Consider the following 13,341-nt stretch of genomic DNA (forward strand, 5'->3'; position numbering starts at 1 on the left):
TAATATTTGGAATTAACTAAGCATGTGTTTGCTTTCTTATTGGCATTTGTGAATCAGTGTTTTAGGAAAGAATCCAAGTGTTCTGTATGAGGCTTTTTTTTTTAAATTAATGCTGTGAACTGCATTTTCTAAATTAATTATAGAAATGATGAACTTTAAAAAGACCTAAATGCAATGCCACTTTCAAACACAGGTGTCCTTGAAGATACTACATTGAAGAACATGAAAGTTATGATTCAAAGGTCACTGAAAATACATTTTACACTATGTTCATCTAGGCTTAATACTATCTCTGCCAAAATTTCCATTCTATATATCTTGTGAAGCTGAGAAACAATTTATTGCTGCAAAATCTAACTCAGAGATACTTCACTGGAAACATTGGCAACAGGACAGAATATGTCACTGGCTTCACAATTTCAGTTGCAGAGACAGCATCATCTTCAAAGGAAGAAGCAATTGATTCATACAGAACACACTCAGGCTGATTCTGTAATTAGGGGATGGTTTGAATGCAAAGCATGTCCTAAGTGTTATGCAGAATTAGAATTAGTCTCAGAAAGATGCCCTAATGTGGTATTGTAAAGACAGCAGATGTCTGACAAAATACAATTTCTATAATTATTTTAGAATTGTAACTCTTTTAAGACAATTTAGCATTGTTATTGAAGCATGACTCTTGAAATTGTCATTAGCAAAATGGTGTAAATATTTACAATTTTATGAAATAATTTACCAAGAACATAAAAAATGAACATTCAGAATTTTCCCATAGCACAAGTTGCAGCAATAAGTTTCTCCCTGCAATCTGTACTAGTTAAAAATGACTGTAGAAAGGAACTTTACTATATCCAGCCATTTTTGACTATCTCAGTCAATCCAAGAACTACACATTGTGTTTATATTTTAGCATGAATGTGTACTTATTTTTAAAAATATACATAAGTGTGTAAACATATCTGAAAAACACAAGATGAAAATAAATGCTGTTTTTGAAGGCAGCTTTTTAAAAATTCTGTATAGTTCTGTAAAAAAATTTAGAATAAATTTTTGTAACATTTATTTACTTTCTAATATTTTTCCCAGATTCCTGCCCTCTTCTCTTCTCAAAAACATTTCTTTCCTTCTTTAAAAAGTTCATTGACATTTCTTTCTACTGCTTAGTAAAATTGAGTGTGTGATCTTCTACTATAGTCAGGTTTATTTAACTGAGGCTATACTTTTAGAGAAAACTGTATCTCTGTCTCCCAACAGCTAAATATTATCAATACCTCATAGCCAGGGATGAATGTTTTACTTTATTCTATGTGGATTTTGTTGGGATTGGAGCTGCACAGTGTAAATGTAAGTTTCATTTATTTAACTTTTATTGTCATCTGGAAGGCTTACTGGTGAATAAGCTCAATCTAATTAATTGTGAACTCTGGTTCACTGGTACACCTCAGCTTTCTGCCTCAAACTAACCCCCAAACTGACTGATTCAACCTGGCTGCTCTCAACCTCTCACTGAATTGCTGTGCTTGGCCTCAAAATAATTATGACAATTTTTTTTCTAATCTTCTAATCCCTTCTCATTCTCTGACTTCAGTTTCCTCTGCTGTCCTGACATGCACTGACCAGCATGAACTCACAAAGGAACTCAACTCCCCTACACTGTATTCACTGTCCTGACTCCCATCTGACTGACTGATCTCTTCTGCACTGAACTCACCTAATTGAGCAGAATTCAGGGCCAACTTGTGCTCTCTTGCAGTCCTTGTAAATAGACTCCCTTTCCTGTTCATTCTCTTTGTTTTTTACATTTTTTTTATTAACTTGAGTATTTCTTATATACATTTCGAGTGTTATTCCTTTTCCCGGTATCCGGGCAAACATCCCCCTCCCCCCTCCCCTTCCTTATGGGTGTTCCCCTCCCAACACTCCCCCCATTGCCGCCCTCCCCCCACCAGTCTAGTTCACTGGGGGTTCAGTCTTAGCAGGACCCAGGGATTCCCCTTCCACTGGTGCTCTTACTAGGATATTCATTGCTACCTATGAGGTCAGAGTCCATGGTCAGACCATGTATAGTCTTTAGGTAGTGGCTTAGTCCCTGGAAGCTCTGGTTGCTTGGCATTGTTGTACATTGGGGTCTCGAGCCCCTTCAAGCTCTTCCAGTTCTTTCTCTGATTCCTTCAACGGGGGTTCCGTTCTCAGTTCAGTGGTTTGCTGCTGGCATTCAACTCTGTATTTGCTGTATTCTGGCTGTGTCTCTCAGGAGCGATCTACATCCGGCTCCTGTCGGTCTGCACTTCTTTGCTTCATCCATCTTGTCTAATTAGGTGGCTGTATATGTATGGGCCCCAAGTGGGGCAGGATCTGAATGGGTGTTCCTTCAGTCTCTGTTTTAATCTTTGCCTCTCTCTTCCCTGCCAAGGGTATTCTTGTTCCCCTTTTAGAGAAGGAGTGAAGCATTCACATTTTGATCATTCCTCTTGAGTTTCATTTGTTCTAGGCATCTAGGGTAATTCAAGCATTTGGGCTAATAGCCACTTATCAGTGAGTGCATACCATGTATGTCTTTCTATGATTGGGTTAGCTCACTCAGGATGATATTTTCCAGTTCCAACCATTTGCCTACGAATTTCATAAAGTCATTGTTTTGATAGCTGAGTAATATTCCATTGTGTAGATGTACCACATTTTCTGTATCCATTCCTCTGTTGAAGGGCATCTGGGTTCTTTCCAGCTTTTGGCTATTATAAATAAAGCCGCGATGAACATAGTGGAGCACGTGTCTTTTTTATATGTTGGGGCATCTTTTGAGTATATGCCCAAGAGAGGTATAGCTGGATCCTCAGGCAGTTCAATGTCCAATTTTCTGAGGAACCTCCAGACTGATTTCCAGAATGGTTGTACCAGTCTGCAATCCCACCAACAATGGAGGAGTGTTCCCCTTTCTCCGCATCCTCAGAAGCATCTGCTGTCACCTGAGTTTTTGATCTTAGCCATTCTCACTGGTGTGAGGTGAAATCTCAGGGTTGTTTTGATTTGCATTTCCCTTATGACTAAAGATGTTGAACATTTCTTTAGGTGTTTCTCAGCCATTCGGCATTCCTCAGCTGTGAATTCTTTGTTTAGCTCGGAACCCCATTTTTTAATAGGGTTATTTGTCTACCTGCGGTCTAACTTCTTGAGTTCTTTGTATATTTTGGATATAAGGCCTCTGTTGTAGGATTGGTAAAGATCTTTTCCCAATCTGTTGGTTGCCGTTTTGTCCTAACCACAGTGTCCTTTGCCTTACAGAAGCTTTGCAGTTTTATGAGATCCCATTTGTCGATTCTTGGTCTTAGAGCATAAGCCATTGGTGTTTTGTTCAGGAAATTTTTTCCAGTGCCCATGTGTTCCAGATGCTTACCCATTTTTTCTTCTATTAGTTTGAGTGTATCAGGTTTGATGTGGAGGTCCTTGATCCACTTGGACTTAAGCTTTGTACAGGGTGATAAGCATGGATCAAACTGCATTCTTCTACATGTTGACCTCCAATTGAACCAGTACCATTTCCTGAAAATGCTATCTTTTTTCCATTGGATGGTTTTGGCTCCTTTGTCAAAAATCAAGTGACCATGGGTGTGTGGGTTCATTTCTGGGTCTTCACTTCTATTCCATTGCTCTATCTGTCTGTCTCTGTACCAATAGCATGCAGTTTTTATCATTATTGCTGTGTAATACTGCTTGAGTTCAGGGATAGTGATTCCCCCTGAAGTCCTTTTATTGTTGAGGATAGTTTTAGCTATCCTGGGTTTTTTGTTATTCCAGATGAATTTGAAAATTGTTCTGTCTAACTTTTTGAAGAATTGGATTGGTATTTTGATGGGGATTGCATTGAATCTGTAGATCGCTTTTGGTAAAATGGCCACTTTTACTATATTAATTCTGCCAATTCATGAGCATGGGGGTTCTTTCCATCTTCTGAGGTCTTCTTCAATTTCTTTCTTCAGTGTCTTGAAGTTCTTATTGTACAGATCTTTTACTTGCTTGGTTAAAGTCACACCGAGGTACTTTATATTATTTGGGTCTATTATGAAGGGTGTCGTTTCCCTAATTTTTTTCTTGGCTGGTTTCTCTTTTGTGTAGAGGAAGGCTACTGATTAATTTGAGTTAATTTTATACCCAGCCACTTTGCTGAAGTTGTTTATCAGCTTTAGTAGTTCTCTGGAGGAAGTTTTGGGATCACTTAAATAAACTATCATATCATCTGCAAATAGTGATGTTTTGACTTCTTCTTTTCTGATCTGTATCCCCTTGACCTCCTTTTGTTGTCTGATTGCTCTGGCTAGAACTTCAAGAACTATATTGAATAAGTAGGGAGAGAGTGGGCAGCCTTGTCTAGTCGCTGATTTTAGTGGGATTGCTTCAAGTTTCTCTCCATTTAGTTTAATGTTAGCAACTGGTTTGCTGTATATGGCTTTTACTATGTTTAGGTATGGGCCTTGAATTCCTATTCTTTCCAGGACTTTTATCATGAAGGGGTGTTGAATTTTGTCAAATGCTTTCTCAGCATCTAATGAAATGATCATGTGGTTTTGTTCTTTCAGTTTGTTTATATAATGGATCACGTTGATGGTTTTCCGTATATTAAACCATCCCTGCATGCCTGGGATGAAGCCTACTTGATCATGATGGATGATTGTTTTGATGTGCTCGTGGATTTGGTTTGCAGAATTTTATTGAGTATTTTTGCGTCGATATTCATAAGGGAAATTGGTCTGAAGTTCTCTTTCTTTGTTGGGTCTTTGTGTGGTTTAGGTATAAGAGTAATTGTGGCTTCATAGAAGGAATTCGGTAGTGCTCCATCTGTATCAATTTGTGGAATAGTTTGGATAATATTGGTATGAGGTCTTCTATGAAGGTCTGATAGAATTCTGCACTAAACCCGTCTGGACCTGGGCTCTTTCTTGTTGGGAGACCTTTAGTGACTGCTTCTATTTCCTTAGGAGTTATGGGGTTGTTTAACTGGTTTATCTGTTGCTGATTTAAATTCTGTACCTGGTATCTGTCAAGGAAATTGTCCATTTCCTGCAGATTTTCATGTTTTGTTGAATATAGGCTTTTATAGTAACACCTGATGATTTTTTGAATTTCCTCTGAATCTGTAGTTATGTCTCCCTTTTCATTTCTGATTTTGTTAATTTGGACACACTCTCTGTGTCCTCTCGTTAGTCTGGCTAAGGGTTTATCTATCTTGTTGATTTTCTCAAAGAACCAACTTTTGGTTCTGTTGATTTTTTCTATGGTCCTTTTCGTTTCTACTTGGATGATTTCAGCTCTGAGTTTGATTATTTCCTGCCTTCTACTCCTCCTGGGTGTATTTGCTTCTTTTTGTTCTAGAGCTTTTAGGTGTGCTGTCAAGCTGCTGACATATGCTCTTTCCTGTTTCTTTCTGCAGGCACACAGCGCTATGAGTTTTCCTCTTAGCACAGCTTTCATTGTGTCCCATAAGTTTGGGTATGTTGTACCTTCATTTTCATTAAATTCTAAAAAGTTTTTAATTTCTTTCTTTATTTCTTCCTTGACTAGGTTATCATTGAGTAGAGCATTGTTCAATTTCCACGTATATGTGGGCATTCTTCCCTTATTGTTATTGAAGACCAGTTTTAGGACGTAGTGGTCTGATAGCACACATTCGATTATTTCTATCTTTCTTTACCTGCTGAGACCCGTTTTTTGACAAACTATATGGTCAATTTTGGAGAAAGTACCATGAGGAGCTGAGAAGAAGGTATATCCTTTTGCTTTAGGATAGAATGTTCTATAAATATCCGTTAAGTCCATTTGGCTCATGACTTCTCTTAGTCTGTCTCCGTCTCTCTTTAATTTCTGTTTCCATGATCTGTCCATTGATGAGAGTGGGGTGTTGAAATCTCCCACTATTACTGTGTGAGGTGCAATGTGTGTTTTGAGCTTTAGTAAGGTTTCTTTTACGTATGTAGGTGCCCTTGTATTTGGGGCATAGATATTTAGGATTGAGAGTTCATCTTGGTGCATTTTTCCTTTGATGAATATGAAGTGTCCTTCCTTATCTTTTTTGATGACTTTTAATTGAAAATTGATTTTATTTGATATTAGAATGGCTACTCCAGCTTGCTTCTTCTGACCATTTGCTTGGAAAGTTGTTTTCCAGCCTTTCACTCTGAGGTAGTGTCTGTCTTTGTCTCTGAGGTGTGTTTCCTGTAGGCAGCATAATGCAGGGTCCTCGTTAAGTATCCAGTTTGTTAATCTATGTCTTTTTATTGGGGAGTTGAGGCCATTGATGTTGAGAGATATTAAGGAATACTGATTTTTGCTTCCTGTTATATTCATATTTGGATGTGAGGTTATGTTTGTGTGCTTTCCTTCTCTTTGTTTTGTTGCCAAGATGATTAGTTTCTTGCTTCTTCTTGGGTATAGCTTGCCTCCTTATGTTGGGCTTTACCCTTTATTATCCTTTGTAGTGCTGGATTTGTAGAAAGATATTTTGTAAATTTGGTTTTGTCATGGAATATCTTGGTTTCGCCATCTATGTTAATTGAGAGTTTTGCAGGATACAGTAACCTGCGCTGGCATTTGTGTTCTCTTAGGTTCTGTATGACATCTGTCCATGATCTTCTGGCCTTCATAGTTTCTGTCGAGAAGTCTGGTGTGATTCTGATACGTCTGCCTTTATATGTTACTTGACCTTTTTCCCTTACTGCTTTTAATATTCTTTCTTTATTTTGTGCGTTTGGTGTTTTGACAATTATGTGATGGGAGGTGTTTCTTTTCTGGTCCAATCTATTTGGAGTTCTGTAGGCTTCTTGTATGTCTATGGGTATCTCTTTTTTTAGGTTAGAGAAGTTTTCTTCTATGATTTTGTTGAAGATATTTACTAGTCCTTTGAGCTGGAAGTCTTCACTCTCTTCTATACCTATTATCCTTAGGTTTGATCTTCTCATTGAGTCCTGGATTTCCTGTATGTTTTGGACCAGTAGCTTTTTCCGCTTTACATTATCTTTGACAGTTGAGTCAATGATTTCTATGGAATCTTCTGCTCCAGAGATTCTCTCTTTCATCTCTTGTATTCTGTTGGTGAAGCTTGTATCTACACCTCTTTGTCTCTTCTTTTGATTTTCTATATCCAGGGTTGTTTCCATGTGTTCTTTCTTGATTGCTTCTATTTCCATTTTTTAATTCCTTCAACTGTTTGATTATGTTTTCCTGGAATTCTTTCAGGGATTTTTGTGTCTCCTCTCTATGGTTTTCTACTTGTTTATTTATGTTTTCCTGGAATTCTTTCAGGGATTTTTGCGATTCCTCTCTGTAGGCTTCTACTTGTTCTCTAAGGGTGTTCTTCACGTCTTTCTGGAAGTCCTCCAGCATCATGATCAAATATGATTTTGAAACTAGATCTTGCTTTTCTGGTGTGTTTGGATATTCCATGTTTATTTTTGTGGGAGAATTGGGCTCCGATGATGCCATGTAGTCTTGGTTTCTGTTGCTTGGGTTCCTGCGCTTGCCTCTTGCCATCAGATTATCTCTAGTGTTACTTTGTTCTGCTATTTCTGACAGTGGATAGATTGTCCTATAAGCCTGTGTGTCAGGAGTGCTGTAGACCTGTTTTCCTGTTCTCTTTCAGCCAGTTATGGGGACAGAGTGTTCTGCTTTCGGGCGTGTAGTTTTTCCTCTCTACAGGTCTTCAGCTGTTCCTGTGGGCCTGTGTCTTGAGTTCATCAGGCAGGTCACTTGCAGCAGAAAAGTTGGTCTTACCTGTGGTCCTGAGGCTCAAGTTTGCTCGCGGGGTGCTGCCCACGAGCTCTCTGCGGTGGCAGCAACCAGGAAGATATGTGCCGCCCTTTCTGGGAGCTTCCGTACACCAGGGTTCCAGATGGCGTTTGGTGTTTTCCTCTGGCGTCCGAGATGAGTGTGCAGAGTGCAGTCTCTTCTGGTTTCCCAGGCGTGTCTGCCTCTCTGAAGGTTTAGCTCTCCCTCCCACGGGATTTGGGTGCAGAGAACTGTTTATCCAGTCTGTTTCCTTCAGGTTCCGGTGGTGTCTCAGGCTCAGGGGTCCTGCTGCTCCTGGGCCCTCCCCTACAGGAACCCAGAGGCCTTATACAGTTTCCTCTTGGGCCAGGGATGTGGGCAGGGGTGGGCAGTGTTGGTGGTCTCCTCCGCTCTGCAGCCTCGGGAGTGCCCACCTGACCAGGCTGTGAGGTCTCTCTCCCACGGGGTTTGGGAGCAGAGAGCTGCTGCGAGCCGGGATCCGCAGGTGTGGGGCTTCCCTACTTCTTATTTTTAACATTATTTATAATTACATCATTTCCTCTTCCCTATCACTCCACCAAATCCTCCATATATGTTATGTTTCTCTTTTTCCAATTGTTGCCTATATTTTCATTAACTGCATATATGTATATACCACACACACACACACACACACACACACACATACACACACACACACACATATATATATATAATCTGTTCAGTCTATGTAATGTTGCTTGCTACCTTCAGGGTTGATCATCTGATATCATATAACCAATTGCTGAGCTGTTCCCTGAAGACTTTTTCTCTAGATCTCAACTTTTCTTTCTTACAAACTAATTTATGATATAGTGTTGAATCAATGTATTCCTTCTGCATCCAGATTAGCATATTTATTACAGTCCTTGTTCAGCTTGTGTTTATGTAATCATTTATGTGAGAATTTATGTATGTGGTTTGGAGGCACTATCTCTTAGCATTCTTTCTGTGCTCTCTTTCACAATGTTCCTTAAGAACTGGGTACAGGAATTGGTTTGTAATTGCATCTCCTGGGATTGGACTACATAATTGTATTTTGATTGGTAGTGGCTTTCTTTAATCTTCTTTGTCTGTTTCAAAGAGATTTTTCTTCATGACCCATAAGGATTATGCCTACCTGTGGCTATAAAGTTAATGGTACCATCTTGTTAGGGATTATACTGATTTAATAAACTGATGGTTATGGTTTCTCCTACAAGTTCTATGACTTCAATAAGTATGGGTAGTTGCATAAACAACTAAGTAGACTCTATGTTTAAATAAGTGAAATGGTCAATATAGTCTAAAGTCTTTGAATTTTTTTCCTGAGTGGAACAAATATTTCTTAATTTGGCATAAAGTCATGAATTCACACAAGAGAATTCATCGAATTCTAAGTGGATCAGCAGATTTCACTTTTGTCTCTTTAATAAATATGATCACCATCTTTTGCAGACTATTTAACTTATTTATAATGACAGTGTTAGGATTTCCATTTTGAGCCTTATAATGATCTACTAAATGTAATTATAATAAATAAATATAAAATTGTTTCATTTTAGTGGTGAATATGTTTTTCATTTTAAACCTCTTTTAGCATCTAGAATACCTTTAATGTATATTCATGAGTGTGTTCTGGAATTTAGGTCAGGTTCTTTCCTGTTTAGTTGTTCCCTGTATGTTCTAGGCTAATTCCTGTCTGAAATTGTCATCTTGCTGGAGGAGTGTGGGATTACAAATACATTTCCCACATCTGGTTCATTGATATGATGTCTGTGGTGGAATTCAAGCAATTAAAACTGCTCAGCTATAGCTTTAACCAACTGAGTTCCCTCCAAGCTTCATCTATATCTAAAATAACTTATTCATAAAAATCAATTATAATATATTATTTAAAAGGTACCTATTGAACAGAATGGAGATTAGAGAGGAGATATGCTGAAAATAGAGATCACATTATGTTTATATAGCATTACTAAAAATAAAATGATTATATGTCTTTTACAACAGAGGAGGATTGGTGCCTCTGATGTTTCTAGCTTGTTTGTTTGTTGTTGTTTGTTTGTTTGTTTACATTCCTTAAAAGTCCCTGCTTAATAACACTAAAATATTTGTTTTTTTAAGAGGGGGAGTAAACTTTTTTCTTATGAACAAATGAAGCATTTTATTCCCAATGATATTTAATATGATTAATGTATACTTATCTGACAAAGTATGTAAAAATAATATGACCCTAAAAAAAATCCCATTCTTTTGTTTCCTAATTCATTTTCAGATTAGTGGTTTTAAAAGAAACCTACAAATTATGATGTCTACTATCTCAATACTGTTGTGTAGATGGCTGGATGCTCCTTTCATTTTCACCATGTCAGGGTAAAAGAAAATTCGATTGTCCTGATACAATAAGATTACCCAAAGGATACATATCAAAAACTCTCAACATAAATGGAGAAACCAAGATATCTCATGATAAAAACAAATTTATACAATATCTTTCCTCAAATCCAGCCCTACTGAAGATAATAGATGGAAAACTCCAACACAAGGAGGGAAACTACATCCTAGAGAAAGCAAGAAAATAATCTTCTTTCAACAAACCCAAAAGAAGATAGCCACACAAACATAATTCCACCTCTAACAACAAAAATAACAGGGAACAACAAACACTATTCATTAATATCTCTTAACATCAATGACTCAATTCTCCAATAAAAAGACATAGACTAACTGACTGGATATGTAAAAAAAAAAGTCAACTTCTAAAATCTAAATTCTGTTACTTTGGGCTAAGAGCTAAGGTATTTTTATATAATTCTCCTTATAGTCATAGCAAGAAAGCCATGTAAAAAAGATGTGTGGGCACTGAGATCGAGAGTACCATCTTCATATGTGTGAGCATTGAGAAAAGGGGCATCATTTTCATAAGTGTGAGCACTGGGATGAAGCACATCAGCTTCAGCCAAGAGGCAGAAGGAGCTCTGGGACTCCTACATTAATATCATCTACTTCAAACCTTTCAAGTTACATTAAAATTGATAACCCAACAAAAATATCTTTATTTGTAAATTTCTTGAGTTGTTATTCCCTATTTATAAAAACACATACCAGGCACCTCTTCCAAAATGTGTCCAGTGTACTTGTGAATCACTGAAAGCAGCAAAAACATTATCTGAAAGCAGAAGAAAATTCAGAAACAACCATTGGATTCAAATAAATCTTTTAGTCGAAGAATAATTTCAGACAGACTAGATGAGGGCAGAGGACATGTTTTTAGTATTCTAATTCAAGTATTAAAAATCTGAGCCACTAGGATGTGTCAATATAGTCACTAGTCATACAGAAAACTGGTGACTCTGAATTTAATTCTTGGAACCTAAGTGAAAGTTGAGGGAGAGTCAGAACTCGATTGAATTGTCCTCTGACTTCCAGATGCAATGTGGCACATCATAGGCTATACACATCCACATATAAGTATTTCAAATGTGAAATTTGTAATGAATTATATTTCATATATTCTCAATACTATAATACTACATTAACATTTGTCATAAAATAGAGCAATAGTAATTGCTAGAAAAATGACTAGATTTTATTAATCTTATAAATGCTATATTTCTTAATCACATGGGGAAAATATGCCCATTACTGTAATTAAGCATTCAAAGTTTCAATTGCATAATAGTAAATACAGCTATGTTGTGGTTTTTATTTAGATGAAATAATCTTTGGAAATTCTCATTGTAAACAAATACCGTGTTTATACTCTTTGTATTAAATCCATGCTGTTCCATAGAGCCGACTCTGCAAGTTTTACTATAATAGAATACAATGTCTAGAGTGAGTGAATGTTTAGATAAATCAGGATTCTTAAAAAATTGAAAATTCATTTGGGGTAACAAAATACCCAGGATATCGAAAACTGTTCTCTACACTAAAAGACATTCTGAGCAAATCACCCTCCCTTACCTCAAGCTGTGTTACACAGAATTCGTGATAAAAGCTTCATGGTATCAGTGCAGAGACAGACAGATAGATCAATGGAATAGAATTGAAGACTCAGAAATGAACCTACATACCTATGGTCACTTGATCGTTGACAAAGGAGCTAAAACTATCCAGTGGGGAAAAAGACAGCATGTTCAACAAATGGTGTTGGTTCAACTAGAGGTCAACATGTAGAAGAATGCAAATTGACCTATTCTTATCTCCTTGTACAAAACTCAAGTCCAAGTAGATCAAAGACCTCCACATTAAACCATATACACTCAAACTAATGGAAGAGAAAGAGGGAAAGAGCCTCAAACACATAGACACAGAGAAAGATTTCCTGAACAGGACATCAATGGCTTATGCTCTAAGATCAAGAATCTACAAATGGGATCTCATAAAACTGCAAAGCTTCTGTAAAGCAAAGGGTAATAGGACAAAATGCAAAAGATTGGGAAAAGGTCTTTACCAATCCTATATTCAATAGAGGATTAATATCTGATATATACAGAAAACTCAAGAAGGTACATTCCAGAGAATCAAATAATCCTACTAAAACATTGACTACAGAGATAAACAAAGAATTCTCAACTGAGGAATACCAAATGTCAGAGAAGCATCTAAAGAAATGTTAGACATCCTTAGTCATCAGGGAAAAGCAACGCAAAACAACCCGGAGATTCTACCTTACACCAGTCAGAATGGCTAAGATCAGGTGACAGCAGATGCTGGCAAGGATGTGGAGAAATAGGAACACTCCTCCATTGTTGGTGGGATTGCAAGCTGGTACAACTACTCTGGAAATCAATCTGGTGGTTCCTCAGAAAATTGAACATAGTATTATCTGAGGGTCCAGCTATACCACTGCTGGGCATATACCCAAAAGATGCTCCCACATATAACAAGAATTCATGCTCCACTATGCTCATAACAGCCTTATTTATAGTAGCCAGAAGCCAGAAAGAACCTAGATGTCCTCAATAGAGGAATGGATAAAGAAAATGTGTTACATTTATACAATGGAGTACTACTCAGCTATTAAAAACAATGACTACAGAGACACCGCCGGACCCTGAAGGAAACAGACCGGATAAACAGTTCTCTGCACCCAAATCCCGTGGGAGGGAGAGCTAAACCTTCAGAGAGGCAGACAAGCCTGGGAAACCAGAAGAGACTGCTCCCTGCACACACATCTCAGACGCCAGAGGAAAAAGCCAAAGACCATCTGGAACCCTGGTGCACTGAAGCTCCCGGAAGGGGCGGCACAGGTCTTCCTGGTTGCTGCCGCTGCAGAGAGCCCCTGGGCAGCACCCCACGAGCGAACCTGAGCCTCGGGACCACAGGTAAGACCAAATTTTCTGCTGCAAGAAAGCTGCCTGGTGAGCTTGGGACACACGGAAGTAGAATTTCTCTAGGACCAGGCACATTCTGTGTTTACCGGAAGTCCCACACCCGAGGATCCCTGCCCGCAGCAGCTCTCTGCTCCCAGACCCGGTGAGAGAGAGACCCAACCGCCTGGTCAAGTGGGCACTCCTGAGGCTGCAGAGCGGAAGAGACCACCAACACTGCTCACCCCTG

The 13,341-nt window shown here is 38.2% G+C and overlaps 1 long non-coding RNA gene across 1 annotated transcript in view; it reads right to left on the minus strand.

Annotated features, from left to right (window-relative positions):
- LOC134481509 (uncharacterized) overlaps window positions 1-13,341 on the minus strand; it is a 107,332-nt gene that overhangs the window by 75,544 nt on the left and 18,447 nt on the right. The window contains exon 2 of the long non-coding RNA XR_010057049.1: window positions 10,882-10,945. This is a non-coding gene — a long non-coding RNA (uncharacterized LOC134481509). The remainder of the gene's footprint in view (window positions 1-10,881; window positions 10,946-13,341) is intronic.

This window comes from Rattus norvegicus, chromosome 13, assembly GCF_036323735.1.
Source record: "Rattus norvegicus strain BN/NHsdMcwi chromosome 13, GRCr8, whole genome shotgun sequence".
NCBI lineage: Eukaryota > Metazoa > Chordata > Mammalia > Rodentia > Muridae > Rattus > Rattus norvegicus.